At 49.8% G+C, this 16,128-nt stretch overlaps 1 protein-coding gene across 1 annotated transcript in view; it reads left to right on the plus strand.

Moving 5' to 3' along the window:
- Nucleotides 1-16,128, plus strand: part of CUX2 (cut like homeobox 2) — a 318,747-nt gene that overhangs the window by 215,839 nt on the left and 86,780 nt on the right. The gene's annotated exons all lie outside the window — the stretch shown is intronic.

Genomic DNA, 16,128 nt, shown 5'->3' on the forward strand with positions numbered 1-16,128 from the left:
AGGGTGGTACTTCAGTGACATTTGGGCGGCTGCCTTTCCAGAAAGGGCACACGTGTTCTTTTAGCTCCGTTCTTCTGGGCTGGTATTTCAGAGAACTTGTCATGATCACTGCAAGGGGGAGGCCACTGCCACTTGGGATCCCTGCAGCCTTCCCAGAGGCATGGCTACTGTAGCACAGGGCTGAGAGAGCACAGGGTGGTGAGAGCTCATGGGCCAGGTCAGGGTCACCAAGCCAGGTCAGGGGGCAGCAGGTGTCACTGGGGCCTGGCGTGTAGACCCTGGACAGCCCCGAGTCTCAAGAGGGTGCCTGTTGCTGGGGGCAGGATGGGGAGAGGGGTTCTTGGCATTGCTGACCCTCTGCCCACGCTCTGGTTTTTTGGCTTCAGCCCTCGTGTTCCAGTGGCTTCCGCCTCTCATGTCCCCCTGGACGATGTCATCTTCTCACACACCCTTACAACCCTTTGGCCAGAAATTCCAAGAACGGTCTGTGGCCTGGCCAACCTCACCCTGTGTTTAACAGTGAACAAAGCATATCTTTTTTTTGTTTATTTGTTTGTTTGTTTTTGGGACTTGCTCTGGTGCCCAGGCTGGAGTGTGGTGGTACGATCTCTGCTCACTGCAGTCTCTGACTCCAGGTTCAAGCGATTCTCTTGCCTCAGCAACTGAAGTACAGATGCCCACCACCATGCCCTGCTAATTTTTTTTTCATATTTTTAGTAGAGACAGGGTTTCACCATGTTGGCCAGGCTGGTTTTGAACTCCTGACCTCAGGTAATCTACCTGCCTTGGCCTCCCAGAGTGCTGGAATTACACGTGTGAGCCACTGTGTCTGGCCCAAAGCATATCTTTTAACTGCTGGTGTCTTCACACCCCAGCTGGGTCCCGATGTCCCTGCTCTCTAGGTGGGGACACTGAGGCACAGAGCATTCCAGGAAAGCTGCTAGTTCTTTCTCCACCTAGGCATACCTCACCGCCCAGGAAGACTCACGTTCCTGCAGGCACCGCAAATGGCCTTTTTCTCTAAGCCCAGGTTGGAACTGAGTCAGAAAGGCCTCTTCTTCCGTGTGCAGGACTCACATGGAGGTTCGGCTGGCAGTTTGCCAGCCACAGGGTGGGGAGAGGGGTGCTGCCTGGAAGCAGAAGTAGGACGAGGACCAGCCCTCCTGCTGCAACACTGTCTGTTTGTCACCCGGCTGTGCAATCACTCCTCGGAGGAGCGGGGAGGGGCTGGTGGGCTTTGAGAAATTTCAAGGAGGGAGGCGAAGCCAGGATAAAGGGGGTGTCGGTCTAGGCCACAGAGAAACGCTAATGCTCGTGGGGCCTGGATGGGCTCACACCCATACGGGAAGCCAAATGCAGACCCTCAGCCTGTCCCAACAGACGGCTGACACCCAGCTCCAGGTGGCCGCTGTCGATGGAAACATGGGCCCAGGGTGGCCAGATCCTCTAATTTCCCAAGAGAAGCCAGCAATTTGGAACTCTTCTGGTTTTTAAATACTGGCTCAATATATATGCACATATTTTCATGCTCACAGGACTTTATGGAGGTATAATTTACATACAGTAAAATGCGCAAATCTTAAGTGTATAACTTGATGAATTTTGACAGCTCAAATATTTTTAAAACACTGGAGGGTCCAAGAAAATATGTTGTCCATGGGGTGCATCTGGCCATGGACCCACCATCCATGGCCCCCAGTCTCGTGTGTCGTGTGACCCCCGTGAACGAGGTGGGACACACACGTGCTGTGAGCACACACGACAGTATCCCATGGGGAGGGGCAGGCTTTGGCAAGAGCCCAGTGATCATGCATCATCCCTTTACTCACACAGTGCAGTGAACAGGCTCTGGAGCCCAGGCTGGGATCTGAGCTCTGCCACTTGCTGTGTGACTTTGCACATGTTACCCCGCCTCTCTGAAGGCTCATTTTCCCCATCTGTGAAATGAGGACGAGAAGGATACGGACCCCAGGACTGTTGCACAGATTCACTGAACTCACATGATAAGCACTAGAAAAAGTCCCAGGTGCTATCATCTTTTTTTTTTTTTTTTTTTTTTTTTTAATTAATAGGCCCTTTGTTTTTTGGTGGAGCTGGAGACAGAGTCTCACTCTGTTGCCCAGGCGGGAGTGCAGTGGCATAATCTCGGCTCACTGCAACCTCCACCTCCCAGGTTCAGGTGATTCTCCTGCCTCAGCCTCCCAAGTAGCTGGGGTCACAGGTGCACGACACCATGCCCGGCTAATTTTTGTATTTTTAGTAGAGACAAGGTTTCACCATGTTGGCCAGGCTGGTCTCAAACTCCTGACCTCAGGTGATCCACCTGCCTTGAGCCTTCCAAAGTGCTGGGATTACTGGCATGAGCCACTACACCCAGCCTAGACCCTATTTTTTAGAGCAGTTTTATTTGGGTTTAGAGAGAATTTGAGCAGAAAGTATAGGGAGTTGCCGTAGACTCCCTCTTCCCCCACTCCAATTCCCTGATGACTAACATCCTGTGTTAGCGTGTGGTGCATTTGTTACCGTGATGAACCTGTGTTGAGGCACGATTATTGACTACAGACCATACTTTACGTGAGGGGCCACTCTTTGTGTTGCAAAGTTCTAGGGGCTTTGACAAATGCATGATGTCATGTACCCACCATTACAGTGTCATACAGGATAGTGTCACTGCCATCGGGAATATTTCTTAGTTCTCACTACTGCTACCAAAAAAAAGGCCAAAGTGGCTTACAAAGAGCCCTGGTGGGCTAATGGGAGCCCACCCCCATTCCCTCCCACTCAGGGAAGCACAGCACATTTAGGTGACAGAAGGGACATTTTAGGGATGAACCTGAGTTTGTTCTGAATTACCCAAAATGGAAACCATTTGCCCACTTCAGGTGGGGGCGTGGGGGCATCACACAGATTCCAGTCCCAAATTCCTTACCACACAACTGGCTCTGAGTCCAAAGACAGCCCCCCACCCCGCTATTCACACCCTGCCTTGGCCCCTCATGTGTGTATATTGGAGCCGCCTTCTCAGCCTCTCTGGACCTCTAAAATAAAAGGACCCAGGCCGTGCCGGGAGCATTCGGAGGCTCAGATGTGCTGATTCCTGTGAAAGGTCTTTGTAAGCTATAAAAAGCTCTAGATTCAGATTGGAAGGTATTATGATTATAATCAGTTAGGCAGAAAAATTGAACTGTTGGCAAAGCGAGCCTGGCCTTTGGAGGCTGAGCCTTGGGAAGACATCCTAATCGGTTGCACACAGGGGGCTGGTGGCAGTTGTCTGTGGTTTGTTCCTCTGGGAGGAGGTGGCCCGAAAGACACACAGCTGGAAACTGCTTCTGGCTGGAATGGCAAGGTCAGAGCCGGAGCGCCCACTCTAGGTTGTTCCTGCGTGCATGACCTGCCAACCACATGCCAAGCAGCGTGGGGCCATGCTTGTGGCATCAGCTCCCAAAAAGAGAAAACTGGACACAGATGCTTCCCAGAGCTCATGAAAGTGGATCTGGATTCCCATTTTCATGTACTGGTCACACCCCAGGCAGGGCAGGAAACAGAACTTCTGCCCTGGTCTCATCTCCATATATGACCATATCAAAGAATTGATACTGCAGCTTTTGGCTCATTATATGAACATATAGTGTATTTTTTTAATACCCAAAAGCAAAATTTATTTGCAAGGCGCTAAAGAAAGCCTCCTGTCCCTTTTATGCCAGGAGCCCTCGGAAGAGAAGTGAAATTGTGTATTCACTGCTAAAAAAAGCCCTGGCTTATACAATTTTAACAATAGAAAAATGATCTTTGTGCTTCAGTGCGTGGATGCTTAGAGGAAAACAGGCAGTCTGTTCAGGTAGCTGGTGAATTACAAATGAGTGGTTCCCCTTTGTTTTGAGTGACAAGCAATTTAAATGCAGTCTTACGTGGAGGCCTGGAAATTGTTTTTTCCCCCAGAAGACAGAGAGAACGAGAGGAAAAGGAAAAAAGGAAAAGGGAAAAAAGCTTCCTTTTGGAACTGAGAGATTATATTAGTTGCCACCAAGCGGAGGTGAGAAGTTAGAACTTCATTTGATAATTATAAAGTCAGTAGTTTGTGATTGGACATAATTGATGATTACACTGTTGCTAATAGCAGGCCTGCCAGCCGCTGCTTGTGGGACATTTCATTTTTGCACTGCTTCCAAGCCGTGAAAGCCAGCCTGGCACGGAACACCACTCGCAGTATCTCCGGGAGCCTGACATAAATGCATTTGGGGGCTTGTATTATGTTGGATCAAAAGTGTTCTTAATGCCGACATTTGAAAACACTTTGCTCTGTGCCTTATTTTTACCCTGGGAATAATTACAAATATGAGAATAAAATTGCATGGCATTCCTCTTCCTGCAGACCCACCCCTCAGTCAGAGCCTGGGTGGGTAGGGTGGGCTTCCTAGGTCTTGCACTGGCCTCATTAAAATCCCAGTGGTGGTCCAGAGGGGTTCAGGGCATGTTCATGTGAGGGCAAAACAATATTTATCTGTCTCTCTCTCTCTCTCTCTCTCTCTCTCTCTCTCTCTCTCTCTCTCTCTATGTCTGTGTGGGCCAGAATTACAAGACTCACACCTGTAATCCCAGCGCTTCAGGAGGTCAAGGCAAGAAGATTACTTAAGGCTAAGAGTTCAAGATCAGTCTGGGCAACATAGCAAGACCCCACCTCTACAAAAAAAAAAATGAAAATATTAGCCAAACATGGTACCATATGCCTGCAGTCCCAACTACTTGTGAGGCTGAGGCAGGAAGATCACTTGAGCCCAGGAGTCTGAGGCCACAGTGAGCTATGATGGCACCACACCACTGCACTCCAGCCTGGGTGACAGAGTGAGACCCCATCACTAAAAGATATATATATATTATATCTGCCTTGGTGAATTAGCATCTAGAATCAATGCACAACTGAGTCTGAAGGAGCCTTTGGCCCATAGCCCAGCACCTTCACCTTACAGATGGGGAAACTGAGGCTCTGAAAGGGAAAATGACTGCCCAAGGTGAATGGGGATGCAGGCCCCAGTTAAAACCAGAACTCAGGTCTCCTCACCCCAAGGCTAGCTTCTGCTCTTTCCTGCCCTGCTATTTGCTTCCCCAAGACAAGTGCTGGGACCTCTGGGGCAGATCCTGGGCCCCTGTCCCCTCCCTACCAGGGAGCTTGCAAGAGGTCTCCACGGAGCAGTCAGGACCTCAGCTGAGTTTGAGCTACCAAGAGGGCATCATTCTCCACTGTTCTCTGGGAAGCCTCGGGGTTGTATGTAAGTTTGGCAGTTTGGCAGGATTCGCTCAGGGAGGCTCTTAAGTTCCTTCCTTACATTATGTATGGTCTGTTCATTCAGTCAGTGTTGGTTTATTGCCCACTCTTAGAGTGCCCAGCCCCGCCTGGGCTCTGAGGGAGAAAAATGTTAATGTCATAGCAGGAGCCATGGAAGATCATCCAGTAGGCCAGGCGCAGTGACTCAGGTCTGTAATCCCAGCACTTTGGGAGACTGAGGCAGGAGGATCACGTGAGCCCAGGAGTTGGAGACCAGTGTGGGCAACATAGTGAGACCCCCCATCGCTAAATGAATGAATGATTATCCAGTTGTTAAAGCCCCAAGCTGTGGAGTCATCCGTGGCCCCTCTGTTGCTCTTATGCCTCCAAAATCCACTCTGTGTTCCCAAGGAGCAAATCCTGTGGCTCAACCTTCAGAATCCCAGAATCCTAGCACCACTGCCACCATCCTGCTCTGAGCCGCCTGGGTTGTTCTCCTGGAACTCGGCAGGAGCCACTTCGCTCGCTGGTCTCCCTGTTTCCACCCCAGCCCCTCAGTCCCATCTCTGCACAACAGCCAGATGGGTCCTGTTAAAACACAAGTCAGATCACATGGATCTGCTCTCCTCTGCGCAAAACCCTCCCGTGGCTCCTCAGACCCCTCAGAGAGAAAGGCTGGGTCCCTGCAGTGACCCCCAGGGCTATGCCCCTCCCTTCACCTCCCAACCCCCTTTCCTCTTCCCCTTTGTCTACCACCTCCCGCCACACCAGCCTTTCTGCTGGCATTCAAACAAGCCAGACAGCCCCTGCCCCAAGGCCTTTGCACCTGCTGTTCTCACTGCCTGCAATACTCTTTCCCAAATCTCCCCATGACGCCTTCCCCTCCTGTGGCCCCACGTGCCCTGCCCAGGACTCCTGTCACCTCCCTACTCCATTCTCCTCCCCTGCACTTGACGACTGTCCCACATTCTCTTTCATGATTTATTTCATTGCCTGCCTCTGCCTCTAAACATGTCAGCTCCACAGAGGTAGGCGTTTGGGCCAGTCTTGCTTGGTGCTGAATGCCCGGTACCTAGAACAGCCCCATCCCTAGGAGATGCCTGATAAGTATCTGTTAAGCAAATAAATGTATTAGGCATCTGTGATGGGTCACTGTGTTAATGCTTTGCATGTATGGTTTTATTTATTTTTATTTCATTTATAAAATAGGGTTTTTTTAGAAATGACCTTTTTTTTAGATGGAGTCTCACTCTGTCGCTCAAAAGTAGTTGTGGTTTTTGCCATTTTGGTTTTTTGTTTTGTTTTTGTTTAGTAGAGATGGAGTTTCACTATGTTGGCCTGGCTGGTCTCAAACTCCTGACCTCAGGTGATCCACCGGCCCCAGCCTCCCAAGATGCTGGGATTCCAAGTGTGAACCACCATGCCCAGCCATATTCAATTTTTTTAAATGCTAGCCTCTACCCTTGGGATGCCCACTGGCTAGTTGAGGAAATGGAGCAATGTCCAGATAGAACGTAGCATTCCTACAGCCCTGATGTCAGCAGATGCTGATGGATGTGTGGGCGCCCTGTCTTCAGAGGTGGAGATGCTCAGAATCCAGACCAAGCACAAACACCTCCTTTCACTAAAACACAAACACAAATCAGGGTGCCTGGTGCTTTTCCAGGCATCCCTAAGGATCACTATGTATTTGGGCACTGGGGAAGGGCTGGCTTGATTCCCTGGGCATGCACATAGTAGTTGCTCAGTGTGCACCACCTGCTGCTGTTGCAGAGTTACTGTGCACCCCATGCCCATCACTATTGCAGGCTGAGGCATTGAGGGCAGAATCTGGAAGCTAGACCTGCACCTCTGAAGAGAGAGGGCCTCAGAGCTCAAGCTCTGAATCACTGATTTACCCATGAGGGTTCAAAATGAATTAATGACTTATACCTGTGAGTTCAAAATGAATTAGTGACACACCTGTGAATTCAAACTGAGTGACTTACACCTGAAGGCTCAAAATGAATTAATGACTGACACCTGAGGGTCCAAAAATGAATTAGTGACTTCTACCTGAAAGGGCAAAATGAATTAATGACTTACACCTGAGGGCTCAAAAGGAATTAGTGACTTACCCCTAAGGGTTCAAAATGAATTAGTGACTTACACTTGGGAATTCAAAATGAATTAGTGATTTACATCTGAGAAGACAAAACAATGACAATGACAGATGGCCAAATGCAGTAATTCTGTTCCAGTCAATCGGTCTTTTTTTTTTTTGAGACAGAGTCTTGCGCTGTCTCCCAGGCTGGAGTGCAGTGGCATGATCTCAGCTCACTGCAACCTCTGCCTCCCGGGTTCAAGAGATCCTAGTGCCTTAGCTTAGCCTCCTGAGTAGCTTGGATTACAGCTGCCCTCCTAATATTTGTATTTTTAGTAGAGACGGGGTTTCACATGTTGGCCAGGCTGGTCTCGAACTCGTGACCACAGATGATCCATCCACCTCAGTCTCCCAAAGTGCTAGTATTACAGGCATGAGCAACCACACCCAACCTTAATCAGTCTTTAGAACCAGCTGGTGCTGGCTCCTGAAACAGGCTAGGATAGGGTCTCTCTGGGACCCCGGGTGACCCTCCAGAGGGCCAGAGGGGGTCTCCAGTTTCTGCCCCATTTTGGCTGGAGCCTGAGAGCCCAGTTTGACAACAGTAGCTATCAAAAACAAACATCAAACTTATTTCTTATTTAAGCTCTGATATTAAAATTTAATTTTCATTTGCTCAGCAGCATCACTGGTGGATGGCAGAGAGCACGTTAGCACTCGCCCGGGAACAGGGGCCCCAGCAGACAGACCTGGAGGCAGACAGGGTCGAGTCCTGCAGCTCCTCCTGGCCTCCCGTCCCCCACCCACCTGCCTGCCTGGCTCCTCCACTCTTTTGGTTATTACAGCTCCTTCCACTAGCCCCCAACCAAAGAATCGATTCTGAATGGAGGCTGAGAAGCATGGGCTTTGCTGTCAGACTAAGCTGGGTCTGAGTCTCAGCTCCCAAAGCCATGTGGTCATCACCCTCTGTGCCTCGACATCTCCTTCAGTTAAATGGGATAGTCACACCCCCAGAGCGATGAGGGTTAAGCTAATGTGCATCCAGTACATAGCACAGTGCCTGGCACAGAGTCGGTGCTCAGTAGTCACTGTCATCAACAGTAATAATGCACAAATCAGCCAATCGAAGTAGGCTTTACCCCCATTTTCTGGGTGGTAGGAAATCAGAAGGTTGCTGTAAAGAAAAGGGATCTCTCACAGAGACTCTCAGAGTGAGTGGGAACTCTTGGGATAGTCTAGCCAGACCTCCCCACGTGTGGGTCTCCCTGAGTACCTTCACAGCCTCGCAGATACAGGGGCGTGTACTTGGGTGCCTCCCCTGGTGGGGAGCCCAGTACCTCCCACCCAGACCCCAAAGCACCCCTGAGTGGTCACCATGAGCCCCTCCCGCTCTGGTACATCTGAGCAAGTCTCGCCCCTGCTTCATGGCTTCCAGGGATTCTCATCGCTCCTCTCCATGGCCCATCGGCCCCTACCCACCACGCCAAACCTGTCTCCCACTACAGCCCACCTCACTCTCTGTGGCTCTCCTTTCCTCTGTGTCTCCCCCCACTCTTTCCCCTCTTTGCCTTTTGTGTGGCCCCCTGATCTGCATGCCCCAGAGGGACAACCAGCCTTCAGAGGCCATCAAGGGACACCCGTTCCCCTCCGAACCCAGCTCATTCCTTCACTCCCCAATCTCTGGGTTGCCTTTCCATTGCCCGAGTTCATTCTGAGACCCTCCAAGCACCCGCCTCCTCTCGCTTGTCCACCAGTCTTCAGCTTCTTCTGGAATTCCTGCCACATCAGACATCCACCCCTGATCATCTCTCAGAATCACCCTCTCCTCCCCAAAGCCCAGGACCCAGTAGGTAGAGGGAGGCTGTTCTCAAAGTATGTTCCACGGAACCCAGGGAAGGAGTTGTGCAGTCTCGATGGCAGGCCCCCTTGTCATGCCCACAGCACTTGGAGAAGCACAGTTTGCAGCTGCAAGTCTGGGCCCTGGAGTGAGAGGCACTTGGGCACCAATACCACCTCTGCCACTAACTAGTTCTCTCATCTTGGCCGAGTGACTTAACATCCCTGCCCCTCAGGTTCTTTCTTCCTCTGTAGAACAGGGCCGATCAGAATGCCCGCATCCTAAAGGTGTGCTTGGGGGAAGGCAGGGATTTCAAAGAAGACGCCTGGAGCACACAGTAAGGCTTAGAACTTGGCACAGAGCGGTTCTCAGTGGCTCCCAGATGTCACTGCGACCTCAGACAGCTTGGGGGAGCTCAACCTGGGGGAGGGGGCCCAAATTTTTTGTTTTTAACCACCTGGCTGAAAAGAGCTATGTGACTAGAACAGGCTTGACTCGCCCCTGGCAGAAGCAGTTCTACACCTGCTGTGTTCATCCTTGGAGGACTAAACACATTGTCACCCCTCGTATCACAGCGGGCTGCGTAAATGCCATGTGCTTCCACAGATGCTGAGCTATTCCTGATGGTGACCTTCTTGAGGGTGTCTGTGGATGGTCTCCACCTCCTCCCTCTTCCCTCCTCCTCCCTCTTCTTCCTCCCCCTCCCACTTCTTCCTCTCCTTCCCTTTCCCCTCCTCCTCCCTTTTCCTCTTCCTCCTCCCTCCTCCCCCTTCCTCCTCCTCCCTCTTCTTCCTCCCTCTTCCTCCTCCCTCTTCCTCCTCTTCCTCCTCCCTCTTCCTCCTCCCACTTCTTCCTCCTCCTCCTCCCTCTTACTCCTCCTCCTCCCTCTTACTCCTCCCACTTCTCCCTCCTCCTCCTTCTTCCTCCTCCCTCTTCTTCCTTCCTCCTCCTCCCTATTCCTCCTCTTCCTCCCTTTTCCTCCTCCTCCCTCTTCATCCTCTTCTTCCCTCTTCCTCTTCCCACTTCCTCCCTCCTCCTCCCTCTTTCTCCTTCCTCCTCCTCCACCCTCTTCCTCCCACTTCTCCCCTCCCTCTTCTTTCTCCTCCCTCTTTCTCTTCCTCTTTCCTCTTCCTCCTGCTCCCCTTCCCTCTTCCTCCTCCTCCTCTTTCCTCTCCCTCCTCCTCTTTGCTCTTCCTCCTCCCTGCTCTTCCTCCTCCTCCCTCTTCTTCCTTCCTCCTCCTCCCTCTTCCCCTCCCTCTTTCCCCCTCTTCCTTCCTCTTCCTCCTCATTCTCCATCTTCCTCCTCCTCCTCTTCCTCCTCTTCTTTTCCTCCCTCTTTCTCCTCCTCCCTCTTCCTCCTCCTCTTCCTGTCTTTTCCTCCTCCTTTCCACATGGCCTTCAAGGGTCTTCCTGTCATAGGGCAAATCTGTCATTCTGGGCACTTTGCTGCTGCCCTTCTGTATATTTGGGCAGAGCCATGAGACAGAAACACACAGTCTCTTGTTGAACGTGGCCTTTTATACCAAGCTCACTTGTTCCCAGCATGTGGGTGAAACGCATTGAGTTGCAACCCTTGGAAAAGATAGCCTATGTGATTAGAAGAAGAATTTTCTGATTTATTTGAAAGCTTTCATCAGCTTCCATGGGAGTCTTTGCTGCATATTAGCTCATCCTGCCCCAGCAGCTTCGTAGGCAGGTAGAAGTTATTCTTCTTCCCACTTGATAGATGGACAAACTGGGGCCAAGAGATGCTCATAGTGACATTAGGCCCAGTACCAGGTCAGGCTCTGATGCCCTCAGGAATTTAGGGACTGCAGTGGCTCACGCCTGTAATCCCAGTACCTTGGGAGGCCAAGGCAAGCAATCACCTGATGTCAGAAGTTTGAGACCAGCTTGGCCAACATGGTGAAACCCCATCTCTACTAAAAGTATAAAAATTAACCAGGTGTGGCCAGTCGCGGTGGCTCATGCCTGTAATCCCAGCACTTTGGGAGGCCGAGGCGGGCAGATCACGAGGTCAGGAGATTGAGACCATCCTGGCTAATACGGTGAAACCCTGTCTCTACTAAAAAATGCAAAAAATTAGCTGGGCGTGGTGGTGGGCACCTGTAGTCCCAGCTACTCAGGAGGCTGAGACAGGAGAATGGTGTGAACCCGGGAGGCGGAGCTTGCAGTAAGCCAAGATCACACCATTGGACTCCAGTCTGGGCGACAGAGTGAGACTCCATCTCAAAAAAAAAAAAAAAAAAAAATTAACCAGGTGTGGTAGTGCATGTCTGTAATTCCAGCTACTGGAGAGGCTGAGGCAGGAGAATCACTTGAACCTGGGAGGTGGAGTTTGCAACGAGCTGAGATTGCACCACTGCACTCCAACCTGGGCAGCAGAGCAAGACTCCATCTCAAAAAAAAAAAAAGGAATTTAGGGACCTGGCCTTCCACAGACAGCCAGTCATTGTCCTGAAACAAGACTGAATGAGGCAGGAAATCCACACGGCTCCTGTCTTTGAAAGTCACATTGACTTTGGGAAGCCCTAAACATGAACTGATTCACACTGAGTACCAGTCCAGGATTTCTTTTGTTTGTAAAGATAGGGTCTCATTCTATTGCCCAGGCTAATGTGCAGTGGTGTGATCACAGCTCACTGCAGCCACGAACTCCTGGGCTCAAGCGATCCTCCTACTTCAGCCTCCTGAGTAGCTAGGACTACAGGGGTGTGCCACCACACAGGGTTCTTTTTCTTTTTTTGAAACAGGGTCTTTCTCTGTTGCCCAGGCTAGAGTGCAGTGGCACAATCATGGCTCATTGCAGCCTCAACCTCCCAGACTCAAGCGATCCCCCCTCCTCAGCCTTCCAAGTAGCTGGGACCACAGGCGTACACCACCACATCCAGGGGTGTGTGTGTGTGTGTGTGTGTGTGTGTGTGGAGACAGGGTCTTGCTATGTTGCCAGGTTTGTCTCAAACTCCTGGACTCAAGCGATCCTCCCACCTTGGCCTCCCAAGTGCTGAGATTATAGGTGTGAGCCACTGTACCGGGCCTCAGGATAATTTTTGATCTCTGCTTTTAAAAATATTGTCCAGCTGTTAGATGAACCCCTAAAGCAAGGATCAGCTAACTTTTTTCTGTAAGGGGCCAGATAGAAAATATTTTTAGCCTCGCAGACCACAAAGTCTCTTTCACAACTACATAACTCTGCCCTTGTAGCATGAAAGCAGCCATAGACACGTAAAAGAGTGACTGTGCCTTTGTTCCAATAAAACTTTATTTACACAAACAGATGAAGGGCCAGATTCACACCAAGGACCAAAGATTGCCAACCATTGATCCATGAGATCAACAGTGTCCAGGAGGAAAAGAACATAAGTCACATTTGTAATTTAAAATGTTCTAGTAGTTACAATTTAAAAAGTAAGAAGTGTAGCTGGGCACAGTGGCTCACACCTGTATTCCCATCACTTTGGGAGGCTGAGGCAGGCAAATCACTTGAGGTCAGGAGTTCAAGACCAGCCTGACCAACATGTTGAAACCCCATCCCTACTAAAAATACAAAGATTAGCCAGGCGTGGTTGTGCACATCTGTAATTGAAGCTGTTTTGCACTCCAGCCTGGGTGACAAGGTGAGACTCTGTCTCAAAAAAAAAAAAAAAAAAAAGAGAAGTGGGTGAATTTAATTTTAATAATATATTTTATTTAACCTGATATGTTCATAACATAAGCATTTCAAAATGTAATCAATATAAAAATTACTGGCCTTGGGAGGTCAAGGTGGGAGGATTGCCTGAGCTCAGGAGTTCGAGACTGACCTGGGCAACATGGTAAAACCCCGTCTCTACTAAAATACAAAAAAATTAGCCAGGCATGGTGATGAGCACCTGTAGTCCCAGCTACTCAGGAGGCTGAGGCAGGAGAATTGCTTGAACCTGGGAGGCAGAGGTTGCAGTGAGCCGAGATCTCACCATTGTACTCTAGCCTAGGCAACACGGCGAGACTGTCCAAAAAAATAAAAATTATTGGGATATTTTATATTCTTTTTTCTTTCTAAGACTTAGAAATGCTATATTTTACACTTACAACCCATCTCAGTTTGGAATCGTTGCATTTCAAGTGCTGAGTAGCACATGGACCGGTGGCTGCCATATTGAACAGCTCCGCTCCAGTGGGGAAAGCTGTTATCCTCCCTGTAATGTTAGATTTAGACTTCCCCACTGGAAGAGATAAATCATGCACCATTGCAAACTGATAAGTGCCATGAAGGAAAAGTAGGGGGTGCTCTAGGCAGGGACAGGGGAACATTAAAGGAATCTTCCAGCATTTGTCCCCACCCTTGCTCAGTCTCTCATGGGAGGCCAGTGCCTTTCCTCAGACCCCAACCACCACATGCACTCAGCTCAGGCAACCATAAAATGGAACACTGAGTCATTCTTCCAGCTGATCTTTGATAATTCTTCTTCTAAGACCTAAGAGATGAATTGCTTTTGTTTCTCATTGTTTTCTTGGGTGCCAGGTCACCAGCACCGCAGCCTCTCGCCCAGGGCAGCTGTCGTTGGCTTGTAAGGTAGCAGCATCCTCATGGGCTCTGAAGGCCCGGCCCCACTGGCTGGGGTGGTTTTTCTATCCAGGACAAAAGGAAGGCAGCATTTGAATTCAGAATGGCAATTTGAATCCCCAGACCTGGTGTGAATCTTGGCCCTGCCATTTGCTAACCGGGTGACCTTGGGCAAGTGGCTTGATGTCCTTGAGCCTCCGTTTTCTAATCTGTACGATGGGGCAGGTGGCAGCAGCTGTTTGGTGATTGATGTGTCCATGGAGACAGACTGTCATGAATAGTAAAAGCTTCTGGCACATGGTAAACGTTCAGTGTCATTTTTTTTTTTATTAGCCCATCAGGGATGCCCCCCCGCCCCAAGATTCTGAATGAATTGCCCCCTCCTCAGGGCTCACAGGAGCCACCAGTGTTTGCACCTCCTCCTGTGTTATGCTTCCTACTGGCCATAGCTGTGTCTCCCATTCAACCACATGTCCCCAGGGTAGAAACTGACTCTTGTCCATCTAAGCAAGGATAAAAATCTACCCACAGGGCCGGGCGCAGTGGTTCATGCCTGTAATCCCAGCACTGTGGGAGGCCGAGGTGGGCAGATGACTTGAAGTGAGGAGTTCAAGACCAGCCTGGCCAACATGGTGAAACCCCATCTCTACTAAAAATATACAAAAATTAGCCTAGTATGGTGGCTGGCGCCTGTAATCTCAGCTACTTGGGAGGCTGAGGCAGGAGAATTGCTTGAACCCAGAAGGCAGAGGTTACAGTGAGCCGAGATCGTGCCACTGCACTGCAACCTGGGCAACAGAGCAAGACTCCGTCTCTTAATTAATTAATTAATTTTAAATTTAAAAAAGATCTACCTGCGGCTTGGTGATTTTCCCTTTGTCTAGCTTCTAGAATTTTTTTTCTGCCCTCCCCCAAGTGACTTCCCCTCCTCAGAGAGGTAACTCCTGATGTTCTGATACCAAACTGGGTCAGCCTCCCCCCAACTTACACACTCCCAAGGCCACCCTGTGCTTTTCTGCCAAGCATTTAGCACTTGTAATTAATGAGTCATCTGGGGAAGCTGCCTTAATGCCAGTGTCCCCACCGGACTGTAAGTCCCATAAGGGTGGGGCCCAAGTCTGCCTTGTCCATGGCTGGGCTCTCAGCCCGCAGTGCTTGGCACACAGCAGGTACTCAGGAAACGTTTGTTGAGGGAATGAGAGACTCATTCATGCTGGAAGGTGAGAGACCAGGGACTTTCTCAGAATAACAGTGAGAGAAATTACAGAGATTTTGTAATGGACCTTTTCTTTTTTTTTTAAGACAGGGTCTCGCTCTATTGCCCTGGCTGAAGTGCAGTGGTGCAATCATAGCTCATGGCAGCCTCAAAATCCTGGCTTCAAACAATCCTCTTACTTCAAACAAGCCTCCTGAATAGCTGGGACAACAAGCACGAGCCACCATGCCTGGCTAATTTTTTTATCTTTTGTAGAAACAGGGTCTCACTATGTTCCTCAGGCTGGTTTCGAACTTCTGAGCTCAAACAGTCCTCCCACCTCAGCCTCCCAAAGCACTGAGATTAAAGGCATGAGTCACCACTCCCAGCCTGAAACTAACCTTTTTAAATCACTTTAATCACCCATACATTTCCACCTCTTTTAAAGAGGGTAATGCTGTTACCCTCCAATATTTGTTGAAATTGTTTGATATCTTACGAGAGCTTTAACAATTTCTCTTTAATTTTCAGTGGCAAGAAATATTCTCTAGACATGTCCCACTTTCCTCCTAAAACATGTATCACATTTGAACTTCCAATCTACCCTTTACTAATAAGAAGAATAACAGGTGTTACCAACATCCTGTGTGCTGGGCCCTGTGCTTAGCGCTTAGGTGCAGCTCCATTTAATCCCAACAGGCCTAGGAAGTAGGTCCTGTTATTTACCCGGCATTTTACAGATGAAGAAACTGAGGATCGGAGAGGGGCAGTGCAAGGTCCCACAGCCTGCACACAGTGGAGCTGCGCTTTCAACCCAGATTTTCTAACTCCACAGCCCACACTTTTAATCTTCATTTCTCCTTCTTGCCCCTCCCCCATCCCATGTTTGCACAGGTAGAAAATGACTAAGGCCAGGTGCAGTGGTGGTCTGTAATCCCGGCACTTTGGGAGGCCGAGGCAGGGGTCTCGCAGGAGGTCGAGACCAGCCTGGGCAACATAGCAAGACCCCATCTCTTAAACAAACAAGAAAAAAAATGCATGGCCAGCCATAGTGGCTCATGCCTGTAATCCCAGAACTTTGGGAGGCCAAGGTGGGCAGATAACCTGAGGTCAGGAGTTTGAGACCACCCTGGCCAATGTGGTCAAACCCTGTCTCTACCAAAAGTACAAAAAAATTAGCTGGGCATGGTGGTGGGCACCTGTA

This window comes from Chlorocebus sabaeus, chromosome 11 (genome assembly GCF_047675955.1).
Source record: "Chlorocebus sabaeus isolate Y175 chromosome 11, mChlSab1.0.hap1, whole genome shotgun sequence".
Classification (NCBI taxonomy): domain Eukaryota; kingdom Metazoa; phylum Chordata; class Mammalia; order Primates; family Cercopithecidae; genus Chlorocebus; species Chlorocebus sabaeus.